The sequence below is a fragment of the Bos grunniens genome, chromosome 8 (genome assembly GCF_055505025.1).
Source record: "Bos grunniens cultivar Pamir isolate PY7600 chromosome 8, Bosgru_T2T1.0, whole genome shotgun sequence".
Taxonomy (NCBI): domain Eukaryota; kingdom Metazoa; phylum Chordata; class Mammalia; order Artiodactyla; family Bovidae; genus Bos; species Bos grunniens.
The window spans coordinates 53,597,863-53,617,770 of NC_141172.1; the positions used below are offsets into that span (position 1 = coordinate 53,597,863).

The 19,908-nt window shown below is 37.8% G+C and overlaps 1 non-coding gene across 1 annotated transcript; it reads right to left on the minus strand.

The window, feature by feature from the left end:
* Positions 1-348: 348 nt before the first annotated feature.
* Positions 349-453, minus strand: LOC147367074 (U6 spliceosomal RNA). The gene has a single exon (XR_015132220.1). It is a non-coding gene; the product is annotated as a U6 spliceosomal RNA (small nuclear RNA).
* Positions 454-19,908: the final 19,455 nt, after the last annotated feature.

Here is a 19,908-nt window from a genome sequence, read left to right on the forward strand (position 1 = left end):
CCCTCCCAGAATCCAGTTGTTTATGTAACCTACAAACTGGGCTAAGCGATCTCCCTGTTTTCTCAAAGTCCACTTCCAGTAACATCGAGCTCACTCCTCTCTACCATGCTGTTGACCAGTCCTGATTCTCATTCATTTTTCTGTAGAAACAGAAAAAAGATAGTAAAGGCTGATCTTTCAGAATGGGATTGCTCCCTTCCACTTCAGTATTTTCTATGAAGTGAAGTAGCTCAGTCGTGTCCGACTCCTTGCGACCCCCGTGGACTGTAGCCTACCAGGCTCCTCCGTCCATGGGATTCTCCAGGCAAGGATACTGGAGTGGGTTGCCATTTCCTTCTCCAAAAATATAAAAATATGGAATGCTTCATGAATTTGCATGTCATCCTTGTGCAGGGGCCATGCTAATCTTCTCTGTATTGTTCCAATTTTAGTATAATAAACATGTAATATTTTTGTCATTAGAAAAAATTAAAGACAGCTTTTCTTTTTAAATGTGTGTTTAAAAAATACATGTGAATGAAGACACAATGGAAAGTGTATTTTACAATGTTGATTGCTAAGCTATGATCTACTCACTGTAAAAATGGATTCCTACCTGCAATTATGTATAAGTTAGTCTTGAATTTTCCATGGAATTTGTTACAGGTCTTTTTCTCTTGATTTGTTTAAGCTAGGAAGGAAGATGATCTGAGTGATGTCGATAAAAAGAATAACACATACTTAAAAGTAGTAAACATTCAAAATTATGAAATTATAGAACATAAAACATCATGAAAGAGTTGCAAAAGGAATTTTATGTTGGAGCTGTACGTGGTCGTGAGGCAAGAGGAAGTAACTAAGGATATGGTCTCTGGAGCAGGACTTCCTGGGTTCAAATCCCGGCACTACTGCTAGTTTCCTCTGCTCTCTGGGAAAGAACTAAAGCTTTCTTTGCCTCAATTTCTTCATTTCCTTTGTGAAATGAGGATAATGATAGTTCCTCAGGGCATTAGATGTTTGTGAAATTTAAACTAGTTACTCTACACGGACCTCTCCAAACAGTGCCTGCCACATATTAAGGCCCCAAGCAGTATCAGCTATTTGTTGATTTCAATACAGATTTTCCTCTAAGAAATTTAAATATTTACTATAATTATAGCCCTCTACCACTGTCTTTCCCCAGCTGATCTGTCCAACAGAGAAAACAAGTGATTTAATCAAGTAAAATTGATATAAAAAATTTCCCAAATATATTAGATATTTGGTTTTTTCATATTTGTGTATTGAACTCCAGTCTATCTCTGTATGCTTCACTTATAATTTTTGAGCAACCTTTCTAATCTGGCTATCAAATCCCCCAAAATGTTACTACTACAACTTAATTCAGGTATTTCTCTCCCTAGAAGTCCCCCCTCCCTGATAGAATACACACACCCATCACTCCTCTTTTCTTCTGGCAAGTTTTCTGAGGTGTGTACCAAGTTCTTGAAGAGCTGAATATCATCCTGCCTTGAGATAAACAGGAGCCAGCTGGCACCATTTATCTCTTCAAATTACAAGAAAATGTGAGAAACAACAGGGTGTCTATATGGGGTTGGGCAGAGCCCTAAAGGGCAGCCATGTGTGAAAGATTATATCGTGTCAATGAGCTTGAGAATTAGGTGTAATCCTGGAAGGTTCAGACTTGACAAGACTTATCTCAACATGGTTTCATGATCAGAGTTTTAGATTTTTTTTTTCTCTACACTATTTTAGCTGCATCTTCAAAAGTTAGAAATTTCCATGAGAATGTTAGTGGTGGGAGGAAAATAGTTTTCTTGCTTTTCTGCTAGAATCAATATAGTTTTTTTGATGGCACCTCCAAATCCCAGGAGATATAAAATATTTAAGTTTTCTAATTATTCTTTGTCATTGTTGAATTCTGTCACATCATCTTTTTATGTAGGCTAAGTTTTATACTGCATGACTTTGAAAAGAAACAAACACTCCTTTATAAGCATTTTATGTCCCATATGAGCTTAATATCAGTGAAAATTCATAAAGGATTTTTATTCTAGTCAAAATGTTATAATCTATTTGAAACCACATACAGAAAGATTAGCCAAGACGAATATATGCATGATATTTTTAGAAAGCAGAAAGAAGTAGAAATCTTTCTTAGCACTTCTTTTTGTGTATATGCCTTAGTGAAAGAAGAAATTACATAAGAAAAATCATACATTTTAAATCTGAATTATTAGAAAGGAAGCATAAAGTTTCTTCCTAGAATAGACATTTTTTTTTCAAATATTCATTCTAGTTACTACATTTAAGAGCCATAAGAATACAAGAACAAGAAAATTCACTTTAAAATGTGCATAATTGTAGAATGTAGGGAAGCTGGTTGAAATGAGTATAACTGAGAAAGTTTTGCATATTGAGACTAAATGAAAGAAAACCTTGGAAATTATGATGTTTACCTTACTGCATAAACAAAGAGATACTATATACATCAATGACTAGGAATTAGTTTTTTCTTTGTTTGAAATACTATTATTACTGAATTCTTTAAGAACCTGAATAAAGAAAAGGTGCATGCATACTTATTTTTTACAAGGCAGCAATCTTGTACAGAAGACAGTTTAACTTGATATGGGCAGACACTAGAACTAATCTTCAGGTAGTTTGTAATTTCCTGTAAAAGCATAATATCCAGGGTCACAACCAACATCACTTTCTAGAAAGTAGATTTTTGGCAACAAGTATTTTTGTTCAAGTATGATAAAACTATTTTGGGATATACTACAAAACTAAAAATATACAGTGAGAGTGTATGTGTAACCTTTAGAATTTTGAATCCCTTCTATACGCCATTCTTTATCATACACAAGGATTCGCTGTAGGCCAGCATCCTGCTAGAGCAGCAGTTCTCAAATGTTTTCATCTTAGAATCCTTTGTAGTCTTAAAAGTTATTGAAGAGTCCAAAGAGATTTTCTTTATATGGAAGCATATCTATCAATATTGATTGAATTAGAAATGAAAACTGAAATTTTAAAAAGAGAAGCAACACAAAAACAAAACATAAAATTAAAAAATTAAACAAGCATACATAAACACATTCCATTAGTCATGGATTGACAATACTATGTCTGGTAGTCACTAGAAAACTCGCCTGGATACTCATGAGAGAATAAAAGTGAAAATATAAATAAGCTCCTAGTATTACTATGAAAATAGTTTTGACCACACAGATCTCTGGGTCTCAAGGGCCCCTAATTGTCCTCAGAACTCACTGAAAACTGCAGTGTGTTGCAGGGTTGGTAACTGAGAAAGTTATCACAACATGCAGTGACAACACTCTAAAGAGACCCAAGGGGGAAAAATGATCAAATAGCATCCCTCAGGGTGTCTGATTGGAAGTTCATATTTCTATTAAAGATACCTGGATAATGTCTTCAAGCCTATGCTGCTGCTGCTGGTGCTAAGTCACTTCAGTCGTGTCCTACTCTGTGCAACCCCATAGATGGTAGCCCAACAGGCTCCCCCGTCCCTGGGATTCTCCAGGCAAGAATACTGGAGTGGGTTGCCATTTCCTCCTCCAATGCTAGAAAGTGAAAAGTGAAAGTGAAGTCGCTCAGTCGTTTCCGACTCTTAGCGACCCCATGGACTGCAGCCTACCAGGCTCCTCCATCCATGGGATTTTCCAGACAAGAGTACTGAAGTGGGGTGCCATTGCCTTCTCCGCTTCAAGCAGATGATATTTATTCAAAGAGTAAAATAATGCCTAGACAGCATATTAAAAAGCAAAGACATAACTTTGCCAACAAAGGTCCATCTAGTCAAGGCTATGGTTTTTCCAGTGGTCGTGTATGGATGTGAGAGGTGGACTATAAAGAAAGCTGAGTGCAGAAGAATTGATGCTTTTGAACTGTGGTGTTGGAGAAGACTCTTGAGAGTCCCTTGGACTGCAAGGAGATCCAATCAGTCCATTCTAAAGGAGATCAGTCCTGGGTGTTCTTTGGAAGGACTGATGTTGAAGCTGAAACTCCAATACTTTGGCCACCTGATGCAAAGAGCTGACTCATTTGAAAAGACCCTGATGCTGGGAAAGATTGAAGGCAGGAGGAAAAGGGGACGACAGAGGATGAGATGGTTGGATGGCATCACTGACTCAATGGACCTGGATTTGGGTGGACTCCAGGAGTTGGTGATGGACAGGGAGGCCTGGCATGCTGCAGTTCATGGGGTCGCAAAGAGTTGGACGCGACTGAGTGACTGAATTGAAAAACATGAAGGAATGGGCAGCATTATTTTACAAATATTTATTGGGTTCCCATGTAATATAGCAGGCACTGAAGAGAGAAATGATGAAGATATGATCTTGTCCCCTGACATATTCATAAACAAGGGAAAGAGATCACAAATGTGCTCCAATAGAATTAAAAAGAAATTCTCAGACAACCCAGTGGAAGGAATGATTTCTAAAAAGCTGTTTCAAGAAGTCTCCATAGAAGAGGTGATGTTCATGGCCAGGCATTCACAAGGAGTGCTCACAATGATCAGGAGTGCTCCAGGTGGTTAGTTGTAAGACAACAGCTAGCAGAGGGCAACTCCAGGTAGAAAGATGTACAAGGCTGATGCTTTCACTGACTGGAGCATCTGTGTGGGGTAGAAGAGGATGGGATATGTGGGGTTAGGGGAGAGATTAGGTCAGTTTACAGAAAGGTTGCTTAAATACTTTTTAAGCAGAGAGATGATTTGTTTAGAATTATGTTTCAGAAAGTCAGCTTAGTGTCTTTGTAGAAGATGAAAGTGGTGAGAGTGAAACTGGAATTTGGAAGAGTGCTTTGGGAGTATCTCATTAATACAATAGTCCAACCAAGACTGCAGCCACAAAATTAAAAGACGCTTGCTCCTTAGAAGAAAAGCTACGACAAACCTAGACAATGTGTTAAAAAGCAGAGACATCACTTTGCTGACAAAGGTCCGTACAGTCAAAGCTATGGTTTTTCCAGTAGTCATGTATGGATGTGAGAGCTGGACCAGAAAGAGGGCTGAGCGTCAAAGAATTGATGCTTCTGGACTGTGGTGTTGGTGGAGACTCTTGAGAGTCTCTTGAACTGCAAGGAGATCAAACCAGTCAATCCTAAAGTATATCAATTCTGAATATTCATTGAAAGGACTGATGTTGAAGCTCCAATACTTTGGCCACCTGATGTGAAGAGCTGACTCCTTAGAAAAGACCCTGAAGCTAGGAAAGACTGAAGGCAGGAGGAGAAGGGGACGGAAGAGGACAAAATGGTTGGATAGCACCACTGACTCAATGGATGTAAGTTTGAGCAAGCTCTGGGAGATGATGAAGGACAGGGAAGCCTGGTGTGCTGCAGTCCATGAGATTGCAAAGAGTCTTATATGACTGAGCAACTGAACAACAACCACCACCAACCAAGAAGAAAGCTGTGTTGCATAGGCTCTGGAACCAGTCAGTTCAAACACTGATTTCTCCTTTGTTTTTGGAATCTCCAACAATTACCTAATTAATATATGCCTTAATTTCCTCATCTGTAGAACAAAAATGTAACAGTAACTACTTTACAGCATTGTTGTAATGATGGAATGATTTGATGCAATAAAATAAAATAATGTAGGATTGAATAAAACAGCCTTATGATATTATACTTTGCAATACCTGTTATTTATCATTTAGGTAAATAAAATAATAGGGAGAGAGCAAGAGGAACAGATTCTAGAGATATTTAGAGATTAGGATTCACAGGATTTTTGTGGCATTGTTGGATGGTGGTGAGAGACAGTCAAATTATTTTAAATGTTTAAATTCAGGAGAACAATGGATGATAGGTGACGAAGGATGAGGACAAAGGGCATGGAGAGAATGCAGAGGAACTAAGACCTATTTTCACACAAATACTTTTTTTATAAAAATGATGGGAAATGCTTGCCACAGTTACCTGACATAATTTGAAGGTATGGTGTGTGTGACTAATGAGGAAAGAGATCCAGTTTTCAGAAAGAGGAATTCATTTGTGAAGATCTCTCAGACCTAATCAGAGGAAGAATAGAGTAACAAAGCCTCTCACAAAAATATATAATTCCTCATTAAAATTAGTGCTCTCTTTACTGCAGGGTGATGTGTAACTTCTAAGGAAAGAATATATAAAAATTAAGAGAGAAACTGGGAATTAAAGCTTGACACTGATTTTTGTTTTTTTTCTTCAGCATGGTAAAAAAAGGCTAAAAAATTATTAACATATTACAAGGAGGATGGCAGCCAAAAGGCCCAGTCTAGGCAAATTTTTGTTGTAACAGGTCTGATCTAGAGTAATAAAAAGTGTTAGACAAAGAGAAGTTTTTACCGATATTTACTCAGATGGGTTTGGTGCTAATTTAAAACACAGGTTCTCTAAAGGATGTGCAAACCTTGTCATAGCTTCATTAACAGTTAAAAAGGACTGAGTGAAAGCTAGAACAAAATAACACTTTCTCAAACACAAATAAATAAAGTAAAATGCCCAAGATATCAGAGGAATATTTAAGATGGTTATCTTTTACATACTGTGTTTATGTTAAATATGCTGATGTGGAAAAAATTCACCAGAAAGTAATTACTTGGAGAAGGAAACTTTGATGAAATGGAGGGATTTAGATTACGGTGATCATATTCTGCATCACTTGTTTCTTCAAAAGGGAGAAGGGGAGTGGGGAGGTGCCCTCTTTGAAATTAGAATAGTGTATAGGAGACCATAACAAGCCAACCCCATGCTATTCATTTTTAAAATTTGTGCCAATTCATAGACTCTGCACTCAGATGCAGGTCATATTTTATTGTAGTCATGTCCAAATTCACAAAATGTGAGGCATTTTGTTTTTACAGTGGAATAGAACTTCTCTACCCCCAGTGTTGAATTTCTTGCTTAGCTTCATATAGAATTGGCTCGTGTCCACTGAATGGCTGAAGAGCTAAACAGTAGTATCAAATTAGAGGCTGCTCTTAAAGCTTAAAGTCAGTATGGGATGTGTCTGGAAAAACGTTTTTTTTTTTATTCCCTTACTATTCCTTTACTGAAATACCATTGATCAATGTGTAAAATGGGAATTGGCTGCGTAAATTGCCTTGTTGCATGAAAGGATACCTTACATGGTTGCTAGTTTCCTAACCCAGAAGGAGAATTCAATCTCTAGGATCGATGTAGCACCTCACACTTGTTCCTCCCTCTGTCCCCCAACACACATACTCCCTTCTTGCTGGTAAGCCCTCCTTGGGGGTTATAAAATGGATGAGATCTTTCTGAGATCTAAATATACAGGAACGCAATTTTAACATATTGTGTCATTAAGAAGTTTAGGAGCTTTTAGACAATCTGGAGGTAGTGGAAAATTAGATGCAGTGTTGCATTAGACATGTTTTTAGTATTTTCTTCTTTTTGTAAAAGCTGTAATTTTCAGAGTTTAGAACCAATTTAATGTCCCTGGAGTTACAGCTTTTTTGTATCCATTGTCCATTAGGTGAATTACTAAGCCAAGAATGGAATCCATTTATAATGTATAAAATACTGTGAAATGTCTTAAAAACAGTCTTTGCAGGGGGAGAAAAAAGCACTGGGAGTCCATTAAATTTGAAGACAGTGAGTTCTGAGGTTCTTCTTATAATCATATAATGGTTTTTTGGTACTTTGATAATACGATGCATTAGATATTGGAAGATTTATTTAAAAGTTTGAATTCAATGAAAATTTATGTAAAACTAATGCAAAATGCATTATGTTTGACATTCCAGACAGCTTTCAAAACTGAGTGTATTGTTAAAAAAAAAAAAAAAACTTTGATAAAATTTATTATTTTTGACACAAATGAGTAAATAACCAATACAATTCTACTACCTGTCTTATCAAAGATTATGTCACTGTTACTGGCATTTAATAAACTTAGAATGCTTGGCTTTAAATGTCTTTTTTTTAACAGAAAAATTAATTGCTTTTTAATAGATTTTGGAAATGTATTGAAACTCACTGATGTATTTCTTGTTGTCCACTTGCTCAGTCATGTCTGACTCTGTGACCTCATGGACCCCGGCGTGTCAGGCTTCCCTGTCCTTCACTACTTCCCGGAGTTTGCTCAACTTTTAAGATATAAAATTAGCCAATAAAGAAAATCTTAAAAATAATTTGAAATTTAAAATCCATGTCTTATAGACTCATAAAGATTGACAATTCTATAGTTTCATATATTTCTGTTTATTATTTTATAATGAATTAAAAGAAATCTGTGATTATATAGCCTACTGACTATAGGAATTCTGAAAGAAAGCTTCAAACAAAGCAGTCATTTTTGTTTCTGTATTCTCTAATGTAGAGAAATGTGACATAGTTAATATAAGCTAATAATGGTTGCTACAAAAAGTACTTTTCCTGACTCTCATTGATATGGTTTTTTAACTGAAAATCTTATTACCCAAACCCTAATAATCTCCTGTGTGTGTCTACGTACACATCATATTTACTACTGTATTAATTGCTTTTTTTTACATTTGTGTTTATTACTGTTTGGTTATTTTCTGTTTTGTCTTCAGCTGTATGTTACAGAAAACCCAACAGACATGGCTTAAGTAAACTCAAGCTTGTTTTTCTCACTTATACAAAATCTGGAGGTAGAAAACCTAGAGTGGATATAATGGCACTATGATGTGATCCTGGTCCCAGCTTCTTTCTATCCTCCTGATCAACATGTTTAACCTTTTAGGCAACTGACAGCTACAACATCAAACTCAAGACAGAAAGGAGAGAGAGAAGGCACACGATGGTACCAGTCTAATCCACCCCTTTTATTAAGAGAACAAATGTCTTTCCAGAAGCCCTAGGTTATGTTGTATATGTCATTAAAATGTCAGTTGGCTATATTTGACTATGGCTGGAAAAGTAAATTTATTTTCCAAACTCCAGGAAGTGTCAGAAGGCAGAGTTGGAAAAATATTGGGAGAGTGTTAGATTATCAATCAACAAATCATGTCTACCAAATTTCATCTATTTTTTCTTTTCTTTTTTTTGTGTATTAACTTTCTTTTTTTTCTAATTTATTTATTTTTCTTTTCTATTCTTTCTCATGTTTGCCAACCTATACATTAACAGTTTTACATTAGACTGAAGTATATAAAGCGTCTAATGTCACTACATTGTTAATTTCTAAAAATGGCTATTTCATAAGACTTAATTCAATAGTGTTCTAAAAGCTATTGATAAAGACATCTCTCTTGTTACCAAATACTCAGAAAATAACCTATAATGCCTTAATGTCTAGCATTCTATAATTCATTTTAATTTTCTGATACCTTTGAAAAATCCATGTTCAAGTCCATATCAGTAAGCAAATAACAAAGTTATTGAGTTTAAGGAAGTTCTGAATTGTTGTGTGTTTAGTTCTGAGACCATGCTGAATGTGTTACACTGGGCACGCTTATTAATACGTAACCAACATGCTAAACAAGATTAAAATACATGACTTTTGATCAAAAGGCAATGTAAAATTTTACCATCTCTTTAAACTTTATTCACTGGGAGTGAGATTTCCTTGTCCATACATGAAATGCAGTTTAATGATTCTTAGATATTAGATGCTCCTAATTAGTCACATTAAGTCATAAATAAGTCTCAATTCAGACTCAGTTTGCATGTTCACACCCACAGACATTTTGAACTTCTCCTCTTCCCCATCTAGGCCTGCTTCAGACTAAAAGAAAAATTTGCCTGAGGGAGAGAGTCTGTCAGTGACTTCCTGCTGCATAATAAACCTAGTGACTTGAAACAATTAATTTGCTCACAAATCTATAGATCAGAAATTTGGATGAGGTTCAGTGATGTGGTTCTTTTATTGGTCTGAGCTGAAATCATTCATACTTCCTTCTTGAGTCACCAGTCAGCTGGTGGTTAGTAACCTCACATTCATATCTGTTTGCTGGCTAGAACACCCCAAAACATATATCTCATCCTCCAATATGCTGGCCGAGGCTCATTCACAGGGTGGTGGTCACAGGATTGCCAAGACCTGCAAGAGAGGGCAAGCCCCAACGTGTAAGTGATTTCAGCATCTTTCAGGTTTGGCCAAAGTGAATCAATCTGGAAAGTGTGGATAAATAGACTCCACCTTTTGAGGAAACAATTTGTAATATTACATTTCAAGGGGGTGTATCGTGGCTAATTTTGCAATCTACCATAAGAATGTGAACTTCTGTTCAATACTTTTTGCCCTCCCATGTAATCTCCATGTCTCTGGCTACTATTCACTTTCTGCCAGGATCAAAAAAGGAGGAAAGAAGAGAGATAAGGGAATGGGTGTTGACTCAGCTAGGTGGCTTCTGGCTCCCTGGACCTGGCAGATGGCTGAAGTTGACTCTTGAGTGGGACACAGTCATGGTTTCCTCAGTGGCTATTGTCACCAGAGATGTCTATTATTCTTGACCTTTGCAAGATGCACTTATTGTCTGAGTACTTGCTTGCGATTCCCCCTTGGCCCCAGGCATCCCGTTTCAGACCTTCAACCTCTTGAATGAAACCCAAGACAACCTGACACCTGCTCTCTCTCTGTATCATATCTCCCATCTGGTCAATAGGACCATCTTTGTCCTATCAATTTCCAGAACTGCAGAGCAATCTCAACACAGAAACATCCTAGATATACCATTAAAATAGTTGAGCAGGCTTTCCCTTGTCCTCTTAGTTTCCTGGGTGGGAGTTAGACCTGGGTTCTCAATCTACATTAGCTTTATTGGTCATAAGAACAGCATCAAATTTCTGTTTCTCCCATGTGAAAACATTTCAAAGTTTTCAGTGTGTCCCTTCAAGCTTTGGGTTAGGCACTCTCATTCACTCACTCCTCAACCAAAGGAAGTAGCAGGGACTTCCAGCTTAGAGAGTCTCTCTCCAAAGAAATCATCTCACCAGTCTGTTCTCTTTAATTTTTTTTTCTGATCCTTGTTTACATCTTTGATCTGGCTGAGGGGTACAGGAGTCATGGAACAGATTACATTTGTAAATTCTGCATATGGTGTATGTATTGGCAGAGAATATTTATTCCCTTTGTAAATTCCACATATGGTATATGTGTGTGTGTTGGGGGTGGTGGTGGATCATATTGGTATCTTAGTGAAAATTACTGGGGCAGGAAGGATTCCATTCTGATAGGAAGGGAGGGAGGAAACAGAAAAGGAAATCCTCTTTTTCAGTATCTTGCTTTAGAGCCTGTTCATCTTTATTTTGAAGATGTTGACTTCAGTACACAGAGCAAACGAGGTGATTCCACACATATACTTTATAGACTACCAACTGCAGTGCTGAACTCTTTATTTTATTTTCTAAGATGAGATATATCCTGACCTCTTTTTATGTGGTACTAAAATCCCCAGAACCAACAAAAAAAGACTAGAAAATTCCTTCATTTGAACAGCTCAGGACTGCAGGATTTTGAAAGGAAGGGCTATTTAGGGATGCCCAACCATGCAGGCCAACCTAAGGAACAATTGCCTGGAAACTCATGTGAAGTTAAATTGGCAATCAGCTCTAGCATTTCTTATAGCCAAGCTGCCTATTGGGTAAATAATACAAATTTTTATAAAAACATTCATAAATGTAAATTCACACAAGAGACTGAAATGGCTCCTTAGGGTTAAATGAAATACATATTAACAACATTTATGAATAGTAAATAGCATGCACTTTTAAAATGTGTGCAATGTGTATTTACACAATAGCCTGTAAGAGTTCCACTGTCAAGTAAATAATACTGTAGTTGCCCTTAAAAGTCTTTAATTACCTACAGTATTTGCAAAGTACACTGTAATGGATTTCTGGTTTGTGTTAGCACTTCACTCTCTTCTCAAATTCGTTCGTTTTCTTTTCTTCCCTGTTTTTAAACGCATATGTATTTATGAAAATAATTTTAAATTGGCATGGAAAGAAACCACCCATCTAGGTAGAATGGCCTTGAATGGTTTCACTTGTGTGAGAAGGGAACTTTTTAAAGTGAGATGGCAATATCGTGCTGACAGGGTACCCATAAAGAACATCTTATAAATGAAAACAAGTAAACAAAACAGGGAGCCCCTGAGGTGTGATGGAGCAGTCAGCTGTGGGCAGACTGTGCTTTGGTGAACAGGAGCCAGGGTTTCTGCCCTCTTCTGTGCCGTGTGGGACCTGGTAGCTCTCAGATCCCTTTCCTATTCTTCTCCTGTATCATAGGGATTTATCCCCTGCAAACTCTGTTTCCTACTCCCTGTTATCAACTAGTTTCTGGCTCCTTTAGGGCAATGGGAAGTACTGGCTAGAAATCAGAAAGATTTATTCCTTTTTCTCTCTGCTTCAGGCATATTTGACAATGGTTGTGGCACCACACACCTTTGTCTGTCTGGCCTACCCCACAGGTTTCCCATGATTCCATGTCCAGAGTGGCTCAGGCTCCTGGGCTCCAGGTCCAATCCTCTCCAGTTATCAAGGCAGTGGCAACTTCCTGCAGTTGCTAATTTCTATGTTGCCTCATATTCTTTTAGCTGACCTATCAGTTCTTACCTCTAGTAACCAATAACCCAAGGTAAGTGATCACTAGTGAATTACTTGGTATGATCAGCTTTGTTTTCTTAGATGGTCTCTGACTAATAAAGCTGCTATGTGAAAGTTCTATGAAGAAGTTGTCTATGCTGTGCTATGCTATGCTATGCTAAGTCACTTCAGTCGTGTCCGATTCTGTGTGACCCCATAGACAGTAGCCCACCAGGCTCACCTATCCCTGGGATTCTCCAGGCAAGAACACTGGAGTGGGTTGCCATTTCCTTCTCCAATGCATGAAAGGGAAAAGTGAAAGTGAAGTCGCTCAGTCGTGCCCGACTCTTAGCGACCCCATGGACTGCAGCCTACCAGGCTCCTCCGTCCATGGGATTTTCCAGGCAAGAGTACTGGAGTGGGGTGCCATTGCCTTCTCCGGAAGAAGTTGTCTAGGCGCAGTCAAAGATGTAATTTTCCTCTATCCTATTCTCTTATCTCTTGTGACTTCACATGAAATCTGTTAGAACCCACCTGATATTAGAACCTTTTTAGAAGGAAAGAGGAAATTTTAGACATTAAATTAGACAAAATAGAGATAAGTCTAGATGTTCAAAGCCAACTTCTTAAAAAGACAGTATTGCTTCAGAAAGCTCATTAATATCTCATTAATGAAAATGCAAAAAAAAAAAAAAATGTTGTATTAGACCAGTTTTGGTCTTGCCTTACTGCTTTGACATTTCTGACTTTCAGAGGTTCCCAACTGTAAGATCTTTGAATCTTGCTTGTTTAGCAGTGGAAGTCAAGTGAAAAGTCAGTAAAGAAGATCTTGATAAAATCATTTGTCTTGACTAGAGGGATTCAACTTTTGTTTTTCAACTGATTCCATGTGAATCACATGAAACACAGTTGTTGACAAATATGGCTCTTTGGAACTTTTTCAGATTACTTCATCTGGCAAGAATCGGTCACCTGTTTTTTTACTGTATTCCCATTCTCTCTCTTGTCACCCTTCCCACCACCATGATCAATCACATTCTTGCCTTGGGTTTCATGGATTCATGGCTCTTACCCCACTCACACCTCTAGTCAGTTAATACTCTACAGCCCTTATGTCTTAAGTGCAGTATCAACCACATTCATTCCCTCTCAGTCCCTGTGGTTCCCATCCTATCATGAGAAATGTTTGGCATTTGAAAATCAGCTATTCAATATTTTTAAAGTTTCTCAAAGTTTAATTTTTCACTCTTATTTTCTTCAGACATATTCAACTACTCCACATTTTTACTTAGTAATTACATCAAATGTCACCATTGCTAGGTAGGGAGAAATGGGGAAATCACTGAGTGCTTACTATGATCTCGGTACTATTTTAAGTGTTTCCATTAATTTCATCTCATGCGACCCTTACCCCACAATCTTCTTCGCTATGTAATTGTAACTGAGAATGGTGCCCCTGGGAGAGGTTTAATCTAGAATAGGTGGGAGTGGGGACAGGTGAAGAAAGACAGTAAAAACAACTTCTTTAGCTTATGGTGCTGCCTGGAGCTGAGAGCTTTCCTTCCTTGAGATGGTATGGGCGCCCAGACTACCAGAGCTGGCATGGCCCAAGGCAGTCATTAGGTCCACACTCCTCTGCTTACCATATTTGTGAAAAGCCTGCCCTCCATTAGTTTTGTCCTAAATATGGGGACTGGTGAGAGTGATATTCAGAACTCTTATCCTTGTGGAAACTCTGATGCTATAAAGGAAGGGTTTTGGATGGACGTTAAACAAACAATTACATAAAAAGATAATTTTGGAAAATAAAGCTAATAAAATGGGATGCTGTAAGAACAAAAATTAGTCCAGCAAAGGAGCCACATTGGGTTGGGTGATGAGATAGAGCCTCTAAGAGGATGGTATTTAAATGATAAGAAGTTAGCCATGTAAAGCTCTGCAGGAGGAAGGTTTCATGTAGAAAGACAAGCAAGTACCACAGCTCTGATTCTAGACAAGTCTGACTCATTTGTAGAAAGGAAAGAAAGTTGGTGTGGCTAAGATCATAGGAGAGAGGGGACATAGGAGGACAAGTAGTTTAAGTTTCATTCCAAGCTCATAATCACAAGGAAGCTGAGGTTCCAAGAGGTGAAGTGACTTGCTGGATTGTACATGGCTTGGGAATTGATGAAAACTTCATTCAGTGTTCACTATCTGTATTATTTTTGTAGTACTCATTTTTTTATGTGTTTATCTGCTTAAAAATAACAATTACCATGGCAAGAATCTATTAACCCCCCCACTTTTTTTTAGGTTTCTTGGCTGCAAAGTTCCTGTGATGTCACTTGATCTGATCTTGTACACCAAATGATAAAGCCAAGTCTTGGTGGTCCTTAGGCACAGGAGTTCTTTAGGAAAAACACTGGGGCTTATGGGAATATGGAGCACATGTAAATCAATAAGCAACATTTATGTGTCATTCACCACCTGGAGTTTGTTCAGAGTGCTAAGTGGAGCTGCCCTCTGAAGATACCAGCCTATGCTAGAGCTGTAAATCTGAGGCCATGCTTGCTTGTGATTATTAAAGATCCCCTGGCAATTTTTGCAAGAGATGAGGTGTTAATACCAATGCCCTGCCCTCGCTCAAAACCAGCCCAGGAAATTACTTTTTGCCTACCTAAATTACACTTAGATTTCCAATTGGAAATTAATTCTCAAGTTCTTTTCTGAAAAACATTACTGTTGCAGTGTTACAAGGAGTCCTTGTGCCCAAGAATTTCTTCCTCCTCCTAGCCGTCTCCCCAGCCACTTTCTCTAGCCCACTCCCCAGAATATGTGCACTCAGCCAGCTTGTTTGGATATATTTCAAATCTCTTTTGCAGCAAAGTGAGGCAAATACCCATACTCCTTTGTGTTTCTGGATGGAAGTAAATCTCTTTCCATCAACACTGTTACCTGCCTTGAAGCCATTAGAGAAAACTCACTGTGTTTTTTATTCCTACTTAGATCAGTCTCCATAAGAAACCAGAATATATGAGTAATATCTTTCCTCCTGGAATATATATTCTATCCTGTTCTATTATCTCTCTCATGTGAATGTGCACTCTTGCTCTTGCTCTTATATACACACACACATGGACATGCACTCACACACACACTGATCAGAACTCCTTACGTTCCTCTTTTCTTCATTGTCAGTTGACTTTCCCCGAAGCACTTCTTGTCATCAACATATTAAATATTTTATTCATTATTGATTCCCCAGCTCACCTTAGAATATAAACAATGTGAGTGAAGGAATTTTTTTTTAAACTTTTATTTTCTGTCCATATCTCAGCACTAAAAATAGTGCTTAGCATATAGTAGGTTCTCAATATACACCTGTTAAATAAAGGAACTTTTAAATAACTACCCCAAAGCTAGTTCTTTGGGTAAGAGCTGAGAGATGCATTTAGTTGGGCACTCAAAGTATTGTTTGTTCACTTAATTATTTATTATTAATTAATTCATTTGATGAAATTCTACTAGCACCTACAACATCCAGAAAAAATGCTACATTAGGAAGATGAACAGACATATTCTGATTCTCATAGAGCCCTTAATCTAAATAAGGAGAAACACATGTAGGGAACTAAGGACAACTATAAACCAGTGAGATCAAAGCCTATTTCTGATAAAGGCTGGAGAATTGTGACTCAGTTCTGTTCATGGGTAGTTCTATCTGATAAATTCCTCTTAGAATGTAATAGCAGGGGAAAATTCCTTCCCTAAAGAGATTGAAGATTCTTTTTATCAGAGAAAAGTCTCTATTATGTTTCACTTTTCACTTTATTGGCCTGTCATTGAAAATCTGAATGTAATAATCAGTTACAGTCAAAACTGTATAGCAAATATCTCACAGATTTCTCTGTTTTTCCCTACTTTATATGATTTCTGATTGTTTTTTCTGTCTGTATATTGTTTGTTGTTTTGTAAATGTGTACATACACAAACATGTGTCTGTGTGTTTGTGTATGTTAAATTCTGTCATTAACCTTCCCTAAATTCTGTACAGTATCCATAAGGCAAAGATAATAAATAAGCCATTTCATGCACATGTAGATACTACAAGTTGGAAAGAGAAAGACGGTGAGCAGGAAACATAGTTTACTCCATGGAACATCCCCAAGAGCTCTACTGAGGCTAAGCCACTAGTGTGGACTTTTGTATAAGCTTCTTCTCAGCCAGCATTTGACTTTCTTACTATTATTTTCTCTTTCTTTTAAACACTTACTTTAAATTGATCTTGCTATATTTTAGTGTTTTCTGGTCAGCTACCTTAAAACCCTTTTGAAGCAAGGTGGGACACAAACAAACAAATAAGGCTTTGTAAAATCAGGATTTTGGAACCGTGTCTGCACATTGAAATACATAGTTATAAAAGAGCCTCCAACATTGCATCCTAGACTTACTTATTCAGTGATCAATTCTGAGAGTTTGTATTTCCACATGTGAAAGATAAAATGATATGTGGACAGTGTCTTAGCTTATTAGCTGCTTTGATAATAATACAGACTGGGTAGCTTATACCATCAGAAATTTATTTTTCACATTTCTGTTAGCTAAGAAGTCCAAGAACAAGTACCATCAGAATTCGTATCTAGTGAAGACCTGTCTCTCTTTCATTGAGAGCTGTCTTTCCACTATGTTTTCACATGGCAGAAGAGGCAAGAGAGCTCTCTAGGGTCTCTTTTACAAGGATGTTAATTTCATTCATGAGGGCTTCCCACTCATAACCCAGTCACCTCCCAAAGACTCCACCTCCTAATACCATTGTAGTAGGGGTTAGGTTTTAACATATGAAATTGAGGGAGAAACATTTAGTCTGTAGCATTCCATCTCTGATCCCCAAATCCTTCTCACATACAAAATACATTCATCACATCCTAACAACCCCAAAGGTCTTAATTTATTCCAACATCAACACTAAAATCTGAAATCCAAAGTCTCATCTAAATATGATTCAAATCAGATATGGGTGCGATTCGAGGTATGATTCATTCTAAGGCAAATCATTCTCCAGCTGTGAACCTGTGAAACCATAGAAGTCATGTGCTTCCAAAATACAGTGGTGGGATAGACACAGGATAGACATTTCAATTCCAAAAGGGAGAAGTTGGAAAGAAGAAAAGAGTACAGACATTAGAGATATTTCAGGTTTCTTTCCAGACTACCACAATAAAGTGAATTTCACAATAATAAAATGAGCCACCTGAATTTTTTTCCCAGTACATATACAAGCTATATTTATACTAGTGTAGTCTATTAAGTGTGCAATAGCATTATGTCTTGAAAAACCATGTACATACCTTAATTTAAAAATTATTAATTGCTAAAAACTGCTAACTATCATCTGAGCCCTCAGCAAGTTGTAACTTTTTGCTGGTGGAGGGTCTTGCCTCAATGTTGATGGTGCTGACCGATCAGGATGGTGGTTGCTGAAGGTTGGGGTGGCTGTGATGATATAGACAACAGTGAGGTTTGCCACATCAGTTGACTCTTCTTTTCATCAACAATTTCTCTGTAACATCCAATTCTGTTTGATAGCCTTTTACCCACTTCTTTTAGGCTTCCCTGGAGTGGAACTTCTTTGGGGCTTCCCTGGGGGCTCAGTGGTAAAAAATCTACCTGTCAATACAGGAGATGCTAGTTTGATCCCTAGGCTGGGAAGATCCCCCCTGGAGAAGGAAATGGCAACCCACTCCAATATTCTTGCCTGGGAAATCCCACGGACAGAGGAGACAGAAGGGCTATAGTCCATGGGGTTGCAAAAGAGTTGGACACAACTTAGCAACTAAACAACAGCAGAACTTTTTCAAAATTGTAGTGAATCCTCTCAAACCCTACCACTGCTTTAGCAGCTAAGTTTATGTAATATTCTGAATCCTTTGTTGTCATTCCAACAATCTTCACAGCAACTCTTCCAGGAGCAGATTTCATCTCAAGAAACCGCTTTCTTTACTCATTCATTAGAAGCAACTCCTATCCACTCAAATTTTATCATGAGATTGAAGCAATTCAGTCACGTCTTCAGACTTCACTTCTAATTCTAATTCTCTTGCTAATTCTGCCACATCTGCAGTTTTCTCATCCACTGAAATCTTGCACCCCTCAAAGTCATCCATGAGGGTTGGAATCAACTTCTTCCAAAGTCCTGTTGATATTTAGACCTCTTCCCATGAATCATGAATGTCCTTAATAGCACTTAGAGTGGTGACTCATTTCCAGAAGGTTTGTAACTGACTTTGCCCAGATCCATCAGGGCAATCACTCTCTATGGCAGCTATGCTGCTGCTCCTAAGTCGCTTCAGTTGTGTCCAGCTCTGTGTGACCCCATAGATGACAGCCTACCAGGCTCCTCTATCCATGGGAGTCTCCAGGCAAGAATATTGGAGTGGGTTGCCATTGCCTTCTCCGTATAGCAGCTATAGCCTTATGAAATGAATATCTTAAATAATAAGATTTGAAAGTTAAAATTAGTCTTTGATTCATGGGCTGGAGAATGGCTATTGTGTTAACAGGCATGAAAACAGTATACCGGAAAAGTGACTTGAAGATAGCTCCCACATCCTGGTCCTCTATCCTCTGGGAAGGAAAGACTGTTGGCAGTAACAAATGACCTGCCATAAGCATTATCACACATTTCAAGTCTCCCTTTTAAGGACAGAGGTTATTTCTTGGGGGGTGTAAGGAAGAAGGGTGGAGGGGAAGAAAAATGCTCAAATGGGTTTCTGTAGCAGTAGAGATAATTTATTGTTAATCCTGTCATGTAGTTACACAGGTGTTTGCTTTCTTATATTTCTATAAATTGCACACTTACATTTTACATTTTTTTTGGGAGTATGTGTAATTCCACATAATAAACACCTTTAATTGACTATCTTTACATTCTGTTTATCTTGCTAATGAATGACAGTTTCTCATTTTATTGTTTACTGACTCAGAGAGTCAACCAGTTTTCAAATGGTCCTAATCAAAAAGTCCTGTTATATAGAGTAAACTTTTAAAAAGCAGGATGCAGAACTGTACATACATCTAAGTGAAAGTTGCTCAGTTGTGTCTGACTATTTGAGACGCCATGGACTGTAGCCCACAAGGCTCCTCTCTCTATGGAATTCTCCAAGCAAGACTACTGGAGTGGGTTACCATTCCCTGCTCCAGGGGATCTTCTGGACCCAGGGCTTGAACCCAGGTCTCCTGGGTCGTAGGTGGATTCTTTACCATCTGAGCCACCAGGGAAGCCCGTATAAACATCTAAAGCCCATTCTTTAAGAACCCTCATCTAGAAAAAACAGAAAGGAAATACTTTGTAATATTTCCCACTCTTTTTATAAAGAATATGTATGTATTTTATAATTGAGAAGAAATGATACATATAAAAATACTAAT